Source organism: Falco punctatus (assembly GCF_963210335.1).
Source record: "Falco punctatus genome assembly, chromosome: 5".
NCBI lineage: Eukaryota > Metazoa > Chordata > Aves > Falconiformes > Falconidae > Falco > Falco punctatus.
Genome location: NC_137584.1, coordinates 91,130,045 through 91,145,284, shown reverse-complemented (window position 1 = coordinate 91,145,284; position 15,240 = coordinate 91,130,045). Strand labels below are relative to the sequence as shown.

At 47.9% G+C, this 15,240-nt stretch overlaps 1 protein-coding gene and 1 long non-coding RNA gene across 18 annotated transcripts in view; one reads left to right on the top strand and one right to left on the bottom strand.

Annotated features, from left to right (window-relative positions):
• The window catches only part of CHGB (chromogranin B), a 111,614-nt gene that overhangs the window by 20,530 nt on the left and 75,844 nt on the right, over positions 1–15,240 (top strand). For 4 of the 16 annotated variants that reach the window (XM_080388583.1, XM_080388578.1, XM_080388572.1 and 1 more), the window contains exon 1: positions 14,815–14,924. The exons of 8 other annotated variants lie outside the window; for them this stretch is intronic. The gene's annotated coding sequence lies outside the window, so the exon portion shown is untranslated. 4 more of the 16 variants (XM_080388593.1, XM_080388591.1, XM_080388575.1 and 1 more) reach the window with 4 other exon arrangements.
• LOC308064319 lies at positions 5,063–14,813 on the bottom strand. 2 transcript variants are annotated; one of them, XR_013928335.1, is made up of 2 exons: positions 14,693–14,813; positions 5,063–11,756 (listed from the first exon to the last, which is right to left on the bottom strand). It is a non-coding gene; the product is annotated as an uncharacterized lncRNA (long non-coding RNA). The 2 variants fall into 2 exon arrangements; XR_013928336.1 differs by having other exon boundaries at positions 14,678–14,789.

Genomic DNA, 15,240 nt, shown 5'->3' with positions numbered 1-15,240 from the left:
TTCATCACAGGCTTTATATTTTATTGTTTACATGATGATGCTTGATGAACCTCTTAGCTCAAAGAAGTACTATCTCCCACCCCTCCCCTCCGTGAGGGATACAAAGGAACTGAATAGGCAGCTGCCAAGAGATTCCTGGCACAGGACCTTGCCCTTGGCACCCTGACTCAAGGCACGTGATTGCTTGGCTCTGTCTACACGCATCCATTTGCGTGGATGCTACGTGGCTTGTTTGCAAATACTGGCGACTCCAGCTGAAAGGTGCCAAGTGCTCACAAGCATCCAGCAGGATGTTGTTGGTGACCTCCTTTGTGAAGAATGTCCGATCATTGGTGCCAGCAACCAAGTCCTGGCATGACCACAAGGCAAAAGGACAATGTAATAGTAGCCTCCAACCTCTTGAAGGGCAGTTGAAAAGATGACAGAGCCACACTCTTCTTGGTGGTGGCAGATGGTGTAACAAGAAGCAAAGGTCACAAATTGCGGCTTGGGAGGTTCAGGTTGGATGCTGGGGAAAAAATTCCTGATAAGGAAGCGTACAGCCCTGGGACAGATCACCAGAGGGCTTGGGGGAACCTCCGTCCTTGGAGGGAGTTCAAATATCTGCCAGGCAAAGCCGCAGCTGACCTGATTTAGCCCTGGCAATCATCCTCTTCTGAGCAGGAGGTTGGAATAGAGACTTCCAGGGGTCCCTTCCAACCAAATACTCATAGGATGACAATCTCGCCTGTTGGCATCTGCTGCGGGAAGACCTAAGGCAGAGCCTGTGGATTTGTGACTACCAAGTCTGACGAGCCCAGTAGTGGGAGGAAGGAAGAACCCAAATGGCAACAGATTACCAGCTGGCTCCCAGGCAGCTCGCATGCTGTTCCACCAGCAAGCAACCCTTCTGGCCTTTCTCTAGACACAAGGCAGCTGCAAGGACAGTTCTGTGCTCTGAAAACACCCCTTGCAGCATGCGATGTGCGAGGGCTATGAGCAGACAAGATACTTGCCCACTTCGGATGCTATCTGTCATGGGGGTGCAGGGCAGAGAAAGGGCTGAAGAGCATCATGGTCAGTGAACCTGACTTTCTGTGCTACTAAGAAATCAATATGAAAGTCTAAGTGTTGATTAAAATCAGTCATATGAGTCTTACCCTCCCTGTCCATATCTTTCCCAAGTCTGTCCAGTACCTATAGATGCGGACCTGCTTAAAGTTTGTGCTGGCCTTTAGCGTGTGAATTTCTATAGTTTGTCAAGGCTAATGACTACAATAATTCAGAAGCTGTGTTACCTCCAGAAATATAATACCATTCCTGGAGGTATGCAGTACATTGTCTAGAGCCTATTCTGGGCTTAATTTTGTCCAAAAATGTTTTGTCCAAAAGTGTTTAAATGTGTTTTAGAAAATAGCTATTAGATTACATCATTATGGATTGCTCTTCTTTTTGGCATTCAGTATAATGAATCAGTGGTCAGTTATTTCTTGGCAGGAAAGTAAAATGACTGTCTTGAACCATATTTGAAAGAAAACAGCACGTACAACCTAAAAGATTAATGGGCAAGAGACCATGTAAACAATATGTCGTCTTTTATTTATTTATTTATTTAGTGGGGGTGGTGTTATGTCTTAATTTAAAGTGTGCTAGGCCTTTGAGGAAGGAATTGGAGCACTACAGAAGCAGGATGTGTTACTGGGAGGCAGTTGTATGCCTGTCCTTGGTTTTGGGAAGATGGAACCTTATGTGTAATTTTAAAGGCTTACGGGACACAAAATTATATTTTCAAAGGGAAAATTCAGATTAATTCTGCATCTTGTAGTTACACAGGGGAGCTGGATGGGCAACTGTTATTAGTGCTAATGTAAAAGTGTACTGCACTTCACTTGACTCAGGGGCACATAAATGTACCATTAGCACTAAAAAGTTGCAAATTAATGAATTAGTATTCTTGCTTTCCTGAATGAGGTAATGTGTTTCTTGCTGAGAGAGAGTGCTAGATGACAGGAACGAGTAGCAATCTCTGTATGGTGAATTTTTGTCTCTCTGATCATACTGCAGGTGAGAAGGGCGAATTTGGGCAGCTATTTGGGATCAATTCACAGCCTTCAGTGCAAGGGGCTTGCTGGCACCAGCTTTTGGACTGTGAAAGTCCATCCTTTGCTCATTTCTTGGCCCAATATAGCTGTGTATTTTCTGGAGCAGGCATCACTGCCTGTCACCAGGAGCACGTGGCCCTGGTTGGAACCTGTCTGTGCTGCTTCAGCAAGCAGTCCCTGGCTGTTTTAGGGCAGAAAGGGCAGGTTTGGCCGTGTTCTGTTGCCTGCCCTAGGGTTTGCCCTACCCTGTGACAGTTCAGCAACCGTCTCTTAAATTTGGCTGTTGCAGTTGAACCCAGAGTGTTTGGTTTGGGGTTTTTTTGATCCCTTCAGCAGTCTTTATGATCCACTTCCATGCAGGCCATGTAGCATGGATATCCTGAGCCATGGTAAATGCAGGGTCTAAGCAGGACTACAGGGTGTGAGCAGGACTGCAGGGCTTTAGCCCCTGGGGGTTTGCTGACCAGAAATGGCCCAGCAAGAGCACTTGGCTGGCAAGCGTTTACAGACATCATTGCTACGCTGAAGAGTGAGGTCCTGCAAGATGCTGGAGGTGAAAAAATGGTTCCCCTGTGCCAGCCAGCTTCTTTCCCCAAAGCTGGTTGTGCAGCCCCTCTAACCCTGTGTGCCACTTCTAGCACTACACAGTGAGATGGCTTAGCTGACACAAAGCTTACCTGCTGGGGAGGGAGAAAAGTTGGGCTGGTGGTCCTGCACACTGAATTGACTCAGCCGAGGGGCTTGGGGAACACTGCAGTGGGTGCAAGGGACAGGGTGAGACTGCTGGTTTTGGTGGGAGCCAGCTTGAAATGGCACCCAACAGCCCAAGGACCATGATGGAGGGGGCTGAGGTGCAGCCAGGAATGGAGCAGTCTCATGTAAGAGACAAATGTGAGGGTACAGCCCTCTACCAGCTTGTCATATTACCACTACCCCTGTTTAAAACTGGAATGCCTCGTCCACTGCGACCATCCCCGTGATCTCTTTAGACCTGTTTTGCTCCTTATGACTCAGATTTCCCTGCTAAACATGAATGGCATAGAGACTAGCACAAGCCCTGGTATTTGCAATACACATGGAGAGGAGGTATATACACCCCTACAAACTACACAGTAGCTCTCAGCGATCAGACACCCCATCCAGTAAGAAGCGTGAGACCTGCTACTTGTCTAAAATTTTTTTTAAAGCCAGAATTTTTTTTCTCCCCCTTGCCAGTTTGGATTGAAAATTACTCAGGCACTCAAGGAGACATCACTGTGTTATCTCCCTGTGGAAGGAATGTCTTCTTTGTGCTGCCATTAGGGTTAAACTTGGCTTTGGATGATGTGCTCCTACTAATATATGTGGGGGTCTCTTACACAGAAGCCCTTTTAAGGGGCATTAAGAGTTGTCAATAGAGCTTTCATTCATTTCTGAAGCCTTCTTTATACTGAAGTCCATGAATCATGCCAGCCAATGCTAGCTTGAGCTCTGGTGGCCAATGGTTTCAGTGCTCCACTTAAAGCTCTGCTGGGAAAGTGACATAGATTTTTAAGTTTTATCACATTATCCTAATTTTTCACAAGATTTTAGATGGATTTTATATTTACATAGAGAGCATCTCTTCTGATCCAGTCACAGTTTTGGACTTCAGATCTAGTCTGCGATTTTAAATTGTGGCTCATAGACTTCTGGATGCTTTTCTTAAGGCAGGATTTCTAAAGGGAAACTTTTCCCAGAATCTCTCAATGCTAACAGGGAGTTCCCAGCAGGGATATTCCAGGGTTATTTTGCATTTTTGTGCTGCTTCATGTCTGGTTTAGTTGTCTTTCAGTCCTTAGTAGCTCCTCAAGTTTGTGATTGCAGTCTCATTTAACATCCTTTGCTATGGAAACTTGTATTAGTGCCAGGGAACGGCTAAGCAAATGCCAGTGCAGAGTTTAAGAGTGGGAGGGAAGCATCATGAGACATGATGTTTATGAGGGAAGTGGAAAGTGGAATTCCTCTAATGTAAACCCAAAAATCTGCACCAGTACTTCCATTATGTCAAATTTTTCTACCCGCCCCCCAGCCTTTCTCAGGTTCCTATGGCCTTGCATTTTTGTTACCCTAAGTATCTAAATAATTTCTTAATTTATCCAGGAAATGAAGGGATTTTCTAAAAGAATAATGAGGATATTGTAAAGAAAACAAAGCTGTCTTTGCCAACACTATCCTCTTCCTCAAAAACAGGTGAAGAGGGACCGGAAGGGGGTAAATGGAGGCAGGGAGGATGCATGCATTGCCACAGCAGTGGTCTTGCAAGAATCATGTTGCTGTTTAAATTTCTGTAAAGTGAAACATGCTGTGCTCTAAAATGACAAGATTTCTTTCTGATCTATGGGAAGCTGCTGTTATTTAGTAACTCCAGGTTCCCCTGATGGTGAGTTGCTATTAAATAATGTGGGTCATGGAAATTACAGCTCTGTGGAGATCCGATTCTGGTGCCTGGCCCCCATGTGCCCATGTGTTACCTACCAACTGAATGCTGGCTACCTAAGGTGACTGATTATGGGCAATATGGTACTGGTAGGTGGAGTGGCTATTCCAGAGAGCAGCTATTCTTCAGACTCAGTGACAGATCCCACCAAAATGTTAAATATACCATTGCTCTGATTTCTGATTTAAAAGGTCAAATGGTGGTAAAAATACCTACTTGGCACTTCTCAGCTACAGACATGCATGGTTTGGTTGTGACAGTTTTGCCGTAGTAGGCACAACCAATAATACACTGGGGTGAGGGACTAGCTTGCTTTGTGGACATTGTGACACTGGAAATAAAGTCACAGACTTTCATGTGGCCAAAGAAGGAACCGGTCAACCTCTCCCAGCTTCAAGTGACTTGAGTTGCTGTGTGTGGATCAGAACTCCAGCTGGGGAAGCAAACAAGTACTTCCCACCATAGGATAAATGAAGAAGGAAAGGTACATTAGCTCTAGTAAGAAGAAACCACAGTACAAAAGTAAAAATGGATAGTGTAATAGAAACCATTCTAGCCCTTGCTTTTTGCATTAAAAATAGAAAACACCTGTGCTCTGTTTAAATACAAGTTTCAGTAGTGATTTGGAGGCCTAAATGCAGTTACTTTAGTCTCTTAAATTACTAGTTGGCTAGTTCCTTGTTGGTCTTCAAATACGTGTTACAAATCTCATGGCTTGCTTGTCTGTACTGGTGCTGCTATTTGGAATGAACTCTTGGCTTGAATCTTTCAGACTTGCGGCAAAAATTGTGATGAGCAGCACCTGCCCTCTGATGCTGAGCCCTGAGTAACCTGGGTCAGAACAGGACTAGCTGGAGTTTCTGGGTTATAAGCAAGCCTTTTTGTTCTTCTCTTTGGTGTAGTTGGGGAATAGTGTTTTTCTTACAGAGATTTATTATTGATGCTGTGATCATGCATTGAAAGCCCCACTGTATACTGTTTTGCTTTGAGATCATTAGCAAGAAGCTGCTAAGCTTACTTTGTCAGGTTGAAAATATATATATGTATGAATTATGTATAGAAGTTCGTTGACTCTAATAGCCACTTGAAAAGGTGCAAACTTTCCTCCAGAATGTCTGCATTCCAAAAATTCAGCATTTCTTCTCAGTTCAGTCATCACGAGACTTGGAAACATTTGACTTTGATCTTCTGAGTTGGGGTATGAAAGCAGCGCAGTGCAATGGCGCAGTGACTGGCAGCGTGGTTTGGTCTCTGCGTAACTTCCCGGCAGAACTGTGGTGCAGAAGAAGCAAAGGGCTGCTGTCTTCTCCACCTAGAAAGGAGATCTGTGTGAATTGGAGTGCTTGGGATCCATCACAGTTGTCTGCATTAGGAGGAAAACTTGGTAGTTAACAGCCTGATAGGGTTTTGTGGGCTTGTACAACAAGCCAAGACAGTATGTCATAAACACATATGCTCAAGTAGCCAAGTAGCAGGCAGACATATCCCGCTCCCCAGTTGTTTCTAATGCCTCTAAACGCTAACACCCCTGTCTCTCCGTTATTGGAGAGACGCTGCGGCTTGCCAGGTCCCAGAGCTGCCTGTCCTTCCTTGGTTTTGGAGGCCTGATCAAAGCAGAGCCACAGCCAGCTCAGGCTGCTCAGGTTTCAGGCTGTGCTCAGGCTCTGATTTTTTTCCCCCCAAGACTGGGAAACAAAAAAAGTGGTAAACATGTTAACAAACATTTGGCCTGTTGCTGTCTTGGGATCAGGGACTTGGTGACAGCTAATGGAAACTTCAGAAAAACAACATGCAAGCCCATGTTACAGAGGACTTGAGATTCCCTCCTGGGGCAAATAAAGGGTGACAAACACTTTCATTCCTGATCAGGTGATCCCTTACTAAAAACCACAGTTGTATCCGTGTCTGGGCACACTTCTGTTTCCCTTTTTATATAAAGAAGGGGTGCAGAGATTCCCCTGGCAGAGGAGCAAGGCACTGCAGTTAGCCATGCTTCATCCAAGCCTTTGTTGCGTGAGCTTGGCCGGGGTGCGGAAGAGGTGCCCATGCAGAGGCAAGACCGTGCAGAGCCAGGGAGCCCCTAGCAGGGTCCAATAGGGCCGTCTGCCTGAGCTGGGGGCAATCAGAAACTGGCAGCAGGGACAGGAGGGAAAGTCGTGAGAGGCTTGTGTGATGCTGAGAAGAGAGGGCTGGTGCTGGGAGCTGGTGCTGCTGGTCCAGCACGTCACTGCAGTTGGTAGATTTCCATCAGCAAACTTGGATTTTTTGTGGAGGAATAAAGGGTTCTCCCTGCTCCCCCCTCCCCTGTTTTTTAGGGGGAAAAGTTGAAAGTTTGAAGTTACAGTTGAAAATACAAAAGGAATATCTGCCTGTCTGTCAGCCTAACATAGCCCTGAGCCAGGTACGTGCCAAATTCTTGTCGACTGCACCCTGGTTTCAAAAGTGCTGAGAGGCCCAGAGCTTGCAGATTGCAGCACCCTTGGAAAAGACATCTCCACCCAAGGGAATCGGCTCTGTTCCCAGAGTAAAGTGAGGCAGTGACTGAGTCACTACAGCTTTGATTTTTCTTTTTTTTTTTTTTTTTCCCCATTAATTTGGTGTTTTTAATGAGACCTCTCTGTTCCCATGCCTGCCTAGGCCAAACTGTCTGTAATTCAGTCAGTAGAATATAAACTGATGCAGTGTAATGCAAATAAAACAGAGCATTCAGTACCAAGAAATGTGAGCATCAAAAAACCTCCGAGTAAGTAGGCATCAGGCAATCTCTTAAAAATAGCTAATCTAAAAATAACAGATAAGGGAGGGAGTTCTTCTGTAAAGCAGTTAAGGAGCTTACGTCTGGAAACTAAGGACAAAGACCAGCGCTCTATCTGCAATGCACCTTTGCTTTTAGGCAATATATAAGCCTTAGGCCAGAGGGCAGGGTCTCTTCTGTATCTGTTCAGATGCACAGCCTAAGGCAGTCTTAGTCTGATGCTTTTACCAAAGGAATTCAAGGCCATCCGCCAGCTGACTCAGGAACACGGTGTATGAAATTGTGCTCCAGCAGGGCAGAGGTCTTGTGGGGTTCTCCTGCCTCAGCCCAAGTCCAAAACGTTCGTAATCCTCTCCCAAGCTGTGTCAGCACCGGCAGTGGAAAAGCAGGCTAGGCAGCCGTGGGTATGTGCCAGCCCTGGGAGCTGCACCGCTCTTCCTGCTCCAAAAGGTACAACAGGGTGGGATCTCTGTAGTAATTGGAGGCCATGAATAAATGCAACCAGGACACCAGAAATACTAGCCTAAAGCTAGCAACAAGGCTCCAATCTCTTCAAACAAAAAACACAGTTGGCTTCAATCTTTCAGTAGCAGCGGGAGCTTTTGGAGCTCTGAGGATTGAAGCTGGAGGTGCGATAGCCTGGTGTTCGTTTTGAGGTGGTCGTGTAGGTTGATTGCACAATAGTATGCTCTCAGCGTTGGTCACGCTGGATCAGGGTAGCTCATGTGAACACTTACAAGGAGGCTGTCACAGACAGATGGGAAGATCAGTTTTTGCATTAATGTATCACTGACAGGTTTAGCTTTGCTTCCCTCATCATCTCCAGGCTGGGGCACAATTTCCTTTGCACTTCTGCTCTGGTGACAGCTCAGAAGAGGAAGGCGCAAAACCACTCTTTTACTGCTGAATAGCCCAAAGCAAAAGGGTAGCAACGGAGAGAAGTCTTTGCTTTCCTTATGGTGTAACTGCTAGGCCTGCTGGGGAGACCAGCAGGCCTTTGTAAGCGTTTCACAGCTCAGGAAAGAGTACTGCCCAGGTGGAGTACTGGAGAAGAGCTAGAAGCCAACAGGTCTCAGAGCACTTTCTTGCCACTTTCTGTCAGCAGCACATCTGCAGAGAGTTAGAGCTCAGCAGTGCCCCTTTCATGTAGGGGCACTGGTACACGCCTGGCTTTTGGTGGGCTTTAGTCCTTCAGCTGTGACTCTGCCAGAATGCAGGCACTAGAAGTGGGCATGACTTGAATGGACCTTAGCAGAGGGCCAGAGTTTAGCAGCCATAACTTCATAAAAAGAAATTATGGGAAAAAGCGTAACTACTCCAAAATAATATATAGGGCAGGTAATAAGGCTGTCACCTCAAATCAGGATACATTGAACAGGCTCAGAATGGAGCCTCCATTTTAAGTTAAAAAGATGCTCTCCTAGAATTGTTGTGTGAAATTAATACCAAAGCCATTGTCAATCCTATGCCTTATGAATGAGAACTCAGTTAAAGTAAAATGATATTCTGAGAAGCTCCCTGAAGCAATACAGTGGAGAGAACTGCTGGGGAGCAGATAATGCCATGCTCTCTGGCCTTCAGTTTCACTCCATTCATCATAACCCCGCTTGCAGGATGCCAGCCTTCTAGATGAAAGACATGACTCTTCTCTTTATTTTGAGCCTGGCTTCTAGAAGATACAAAGCCAATGTGGGTGTGCTCATCTCAAATTACTTTTGAACTCTGATTAAATCTGATGGATAGGTAACTACCTCAGAGCTGATGTGATTGCTGTAACAAAAGTAAGTCTCTTACTAGACAGGGGAGAGACCCCTAGCAGTATAGAAAGTCAGTAAAGGTGGCTCAGCCCTTAAGCCCTAGAGGACTTACAGTGGAGAGAAGTGCATGAATACTGCAATTGACACTTCTTGCTGGACCTCCATACTATATCAGGCTATGGAAAATCCAGGCAAGAAGCTAGACTTTATTTCCTGTTCTCCTGGGAGTATTTACTTCAAGCGAGGCTGGAAGCTTCTTTTGGAAATTCCCTAAAGGCCCAACAGCATGAGAAAATGACAAATCCTTGGTGGATATGTATGTGTGTATAGACATATGTAGGTGCAGCTGTAACAATTTCCATCCCAGATCCCAGGCGTACAAGAACTGGGAACTCGGACACACGGTCCCTGCCAGAAATAAAGGAGTCCAGTTGCTGCCTGGTATGTACGGTGACAGAGAAGCTGAAGAGACTGTAGATCACTTGCTTCATAAGGTAGAAATAAGAATGAAAGGGAATAAACGGCAAAGGCTAAATCAATACTTAAAGGGTTATTTTGCCCCACAGAGAGGCTGCCTCTGCTCTTCCTATGTGCCTCCTTCATCACAGCTGCAAAGTGCAGGATTGCCGTCGGGCAGCAGCTGTGGCACAGGCACAGGCAGAGCAATTAGGATGTACAGAATCACTGGGTAGCAGGAATGCAAGGGAAGAGCATGGGTGTGGAGGCTTAAATAGAAATACTTTGCAAGAGGGGAAGTCTGTAAGAAGGAAATACAATGCTAGTTAAGACAGACCCAAGTTGTGCTTAGGTGCAAGATGAGAGTTAAGTTATAGTGTGCTTCATGTCTATCCTTGCATCATATAATGCTTTTGTTTTATGGTTAGTGAGCATTGATGCAGAAAAGCTCTTTGTAGGGAGGAAATGAGGCCCCACGGAACCCTACGTCTGCATCCACTGTTCTAAAAGCTTAAACAGAACAAAACTAATAGTGTCAGCCGCCTAAAGAACTTTACCTCAAAGTGGAATCAAGGAGCAGCAGATGCGAAGGGAGTAGCCCAAAAAAGAAGAGAGGTAATATCAGTCAGAAGGGTAGGAGCCATTCTGTGCCCATTCCAGCAAAGGCTCTCAAAGGAGAGAGGCACGATTTGGGCAGGACTGTAAGAAAAAAAATTGGCTCCTGCTGGTACTGGAATGTCCCCAACATTCACATTTTCAAGGCTTTACAACAGAAAACTACTTTTTGGAGAGAAACTTCCTCCTGAAATCACAAAATTCTAAGGCATGTTATTAATACATGAACTGGCTACCATGATTTCACGTAAAGTTTAGAAGTAGCACCTTAAAAAGTCAGATACTGCTGGCAGACCGACAGCAACAGCTTCATGGGAGGGGGTGGGGGGGAAAGGCAATTTACTGGCATGTGGTACAGCAGAAATAACATTTGGTCTTTTAAACTTCCTGTACCGTAGGGTGCTGATTGCAGCAAGTGAAAGGCTTAAACTCCTAGTTAATGAAAGAGGAAGCAAAAAGCATTACTTGTCTTATAGCCAGGAAGGAGAAAACCAAGAATTTTTTGGATGCCTGGCTGACCCACCCTTTGTAATGCAGATGACTGCTGGCTGTTCGCAACCTTAACCTGTCTTGAGGAGAAACACAGTTACCAGGGCACAGCTTACGGGGTTGGGGTAACTTGGAGATGCCTACTTGACTAAGCATGAGAAAGACAAGTAGGATAGCTTATACGTTGACCTTCTTGTTAGCCAGGAACCTGAATCAGTGGTAAGTGCTCTGTGATAGTTCAGTCCAAACTCTGCAAGGCGTTAGCCCGGCGTTACCTCTGTCTGGAGATAGTAATGACAAGGAGGGCTATTTCAACTTAAGTGGAACTGACCCTTTAGAGGGAGGTTTGCTGGTTTGAACAATTGCCTTTGAAGTGGCAAAACGTGAAACGCACAATGTCTTTTTGTGTGGTCCTGGAGACTTAACTGCAGCACGTCTGGAAGGACTAGTAATACCTTTCATCTGACCCAGCTAATAAATCTAAATAAATCAGTGAGGTTTAGGGCAACCAAACGCTTTTTTTGGGGGTTGCACAGGTATGGTTTGGGATTTTTTTCCAAGTAAGCAAGTGTATTCCCTCAATTGTGCTAACCCAGGTCCAACCTTGGTAGGAATCAGGATGGATAACACACCTCAACCAGGGAGTCTGGAGACGCTCCTTGTGTGTCTGCTGTCATAATGCAGCTTTTAAGTCTTTTGCCTCTGCAGATGAGCTGCACTTTCCATGCTGAACTATGGTGTGCACACAAAGGACACAGCTGTAGGTTGAAGGGACGATGATCATGCAAAAAGTTAAGTGAGAATGCCAGGTGTCTCACCTTGTGTGGGGCCGTGGGGTGGGAGAAGAGAGCTTTTCTTCCAGCCTTCCTCTACCCTTTGCTGTCTGCAGTGCCACCAGCAAACCTCAGTGGTCTGGAAGGAGTGGAGATGAGTTGCCAGTTGCAGTTTCTCATCTCATGGGTTTGAAGAGCTGTTTCTCACAGTGGCTCACCTGAAGCCTGAAAACACTCATTCCTGGTGTAACTGCAAGAGGTTTTTCCAGAGCAAAGGCTGCTAAAGCACTGTCTGCAGGGCTTGAGGGGAACTTCAGAATGGGAATCCAGTACAGCCTGAACCTCCATCCGTTTTAGTAACAGCCTCTAGAGCTAGGAAGTGAAATGCATGTGAATAATAATTTAAATATATGGATTTTCTTGCTTGCTTTCAGTTTTGAGAAAAGGAGCTAGTTCATTGTGGGGAGTGAACTCAAAACACTCGAAGTATGCAGACTACAAACTTTGATTTAATAATTTCTATTAAACAACAGAAAAATTTTTGTATCAACAGTGAGAAAATCAATCTTGTTTGTGTCTCCTTAGCATCTCTTCTGCCCTCGGCACTTCCTGTGGAGCAGAGGCTATTCAGCTGTTACTTTGTTTTCATGTACTAAATTCACTTGTAGCTGTTGTGAAAGGAGGAAGTGAGTAGACAGAGTTGCTGCCCTGCGGTGTGACAGTGGGAAAGGACTGAAAAGACATGAACTTGCTAGTTCTGCTGTTTATGAAGACAGACTTTTTTCTTCATGTTATTATTATGTTTTTAAGATGGTAAGTTGGCAGATATCCATTAGCTTCAATGACATGAAATTGTACAGCTTAAGACTCTGGTCTTGAGACTGTCAACACTCTGAAAACTGACATTGTGACAGAGCTGCAATAGTCAGAAAGTGTATTTCCTTTTCCCCATGTGTGACCCTCAGTAGTCTGATCTTTGGTAAATGTCAAGTGTGGGGTTTTATTCTGTGTTTCCTGGCTCTTGTGTATCTTCTTCTTTAACCAACTTCAGACATGGCTGCTAGCATAGTTTTATCATGTGCTAACTTTAACATGCTGATAAAAAGAAGGAGCACAGCACACACTTATAGTCTTGCAATACACAATGTAGGCAAATGTAATCTCTTTGCTGATAATGCAGTCCATAAGGAATAAAGGTAAAGAATGTAGATTACAGTGGCAGGGGGACTGGGGGAGTGCACGGCTTTATGAGGCAGGCACAGGACCTCTCCCTTCTGGTGAGGGAGAGGCGGAAAATGAAACAAAGATCTGGTTGTCCACCTAATATGACAAATAGAAACTGGTAAGCTGTAGGTGTTTGTTAATAAGCGCTATGGCTTCCTTGTCAATTCTGCTTACTGGAGCTTGTTGCTTTTCCAGGACCCAGCAGTACCTACCAGTGGTATTCCCCACTGCCGGAGCTTTTCTAATGGGAAAGGCTCCAGATTATCCGGTGGGATGAAATCACAGAGACGACTGGTTTCTGGGTGCTGTAATATCGCATGTGCTCCCATAGCTAAATAAAACAATTCTGCTGATGTTTTGCATTCCCTAGCCCCACTCCCTGGAGCGAAATGAAGCGCTGTGGTGCTGCCTTCCAGCTTGTAGAAAAGGTGCCATCCCACTCCCCAGAGGGGTGGGTAGTTCTTGGGGACAGGCAGTGAATGGCAAGAGGTAGCCTGGCACTAGAGCAGTGTCTGGGATTAGTTACAGCCCAGGAGGTAGCCAGGTTTGCATCTCCACGTGATTGGTGATCCCAAAAGCCCAGGCCTGGCTTGAGGGAGGCTGTAAATGCAAGGCAGAGGCGTAGCTGCTGCGCCTGAAAAGCAGACTCAAAGGCCCTCCCTGTGGGAACCTTTCCCAGCTTGAGCCAGCTCACCTGGGAGAAAAATGAAGCCCTCTTGGCTTCCACAGGACTTCAAATTTATTTTCTTCCTTTTAATGACTTCCTTCTAAACACAATAATTTGCCACCAGTACTTTTGCAGTCCCAAGGCTCTTGGAAAAAATGACTAGCTCTCTCCCAGTCTCAGCGGCAGCGTGCGTGCCAGGGAGCGCAGCCAGCTCCCCACTGGCAGCAGCCTGCCCAGCGGCCGGCCGGCAGCCCTCCTCCCCGGCTGCTCGCCCGACAGAGAGGGGCTGCCCCCGGCCGCCGCTGCCCCGGCACGGCTGGCTGTGCCATGCTTGGCAGCAGCACTGCGCTATATTCTCTTTGCTGGGAAAGCGTCTGGCGTGTCCCGGAGCACTCGCTGCACCCCTGTGAGGAGGGTCAGGATGTCTGTGCCATGGCTGCCGCCCTGGGGTCCTTGTCACCGTGCCTGCTGCCGCTGTTGCAGCATGCGTGCCATGTGCCTAGGCAATGGGTATGCCCCAAACTCAGCGCAGTTTGTATCCTACTTCCCAGCAGGATTTGTGATGCTTTCATCGTGGCCCATTAACCTCCTTGGTGCCATGTTACTTAGCTGTATTTTAAACAAATCTGAGCACAAAGCTTAGGCCAAGTGGACTCTCTAAAGTTGTTAAAAGTGATGAATGCAGGGACTTCTAATCGAGGAAGTCAGCCTCAGGAAGGATGGGAAACTAAGAATGGATGGGGAAAAGAACACCCCTGTCTGAAGTTATGCAGAAAGAAGCCTCTGAGTGAGGAAGTTTTCACTGCAGGCGGAGGCCACAAGTTAATGAAGTGTTGCCACTGACAGAAAACTGGTTGAAAGTAGGATAAAGGTAATTGTGGGAATGGGAGATCGTGACCTCTGACTCAAATAGCCCCCTGAGAGAGTGCAAACCCCGGTGGGGGAGCACGTGGAGTTCGTAAGAGCCAGCAGTGCTCTCCGAGGGTCAGTGCTGCGTTGCATTAGAGCTGAGACACGTGTATCCTGCCCTACGTGTGAGCGGCCGTGAGCGTGTGACACCCTGAACATGCGCACAAAACGTGTGATGCCCCAAACGCGTGTATGGAACACGCAATGCCCTGAACATGCATATGGAACGTGCGATGCCCTGAACGTGTGTACGGAACACGAGACGCCCTGAACACGCATACGGAACGCGTGCCCTCCAGCAGCTCGGAGCGAGGGCCGGGCCGCGATGCCCTGCACACGGTGGGCTGCAGGCAGAGCGCGCCCGCCGCCCGGTGCCGCGGTGGAGGGGCTCACCCCGAGGCCGGTGCCCAGCAGGACGGCGCGGGCACCCCGCTGCGCACGCCGCCCGCGTTGCCCTGCCCTGCACAGCTCTGTGCGCCCGCAGCCCACCCACCTGCTCACCTCCCACCTGGGAACAGGGGTTATCTTCCCTCCAAGCCGCACTATGCGGTTTCCAGCCGGCGGACCCGGCGCAGCCCTGTGCCCGCCGCCGCGCCGGGCCTTGGGCCGGGGCCCCTGGGCCGGGGCCGCCGCGTCCGGCGCTCCACACAGCGCCCCCTCGGAACCCGGGGAAGTGACGGCGTTAACGCGCCCGGAGGAAAGCCGCGCTAGAGGCAGCTCTGCCATCCCGCGGCCCTCCGGTATTGTGTTCTCCTCCTCGCGTCTCTCCGCACACCCCGCGCAGACGCTCTGGCCGGCGGGGCCATGGCTGGGTCCGTGCCAGCGCGGTGCCCGCGCCCCCCTCCCCGGCCCCGCAGCGCCTGGCCCGGGCCCGCCGCGGCCGCCCGTAGCCCGCACGGCCCCGCCCGCGCCCCCTCGCCCCTCGCCGGCAGGGGCCGGCAGATGCGCCGCGGGAAGGCCCTGCCCGGGGCCCGGGTCTCCCGGCCGGCAGCGCGGCGGCGGGCCTGAGCGGCCTGGTCGGGCCTGAGGGGCCCGGGCGAGCCTGAGGGGGCCTGG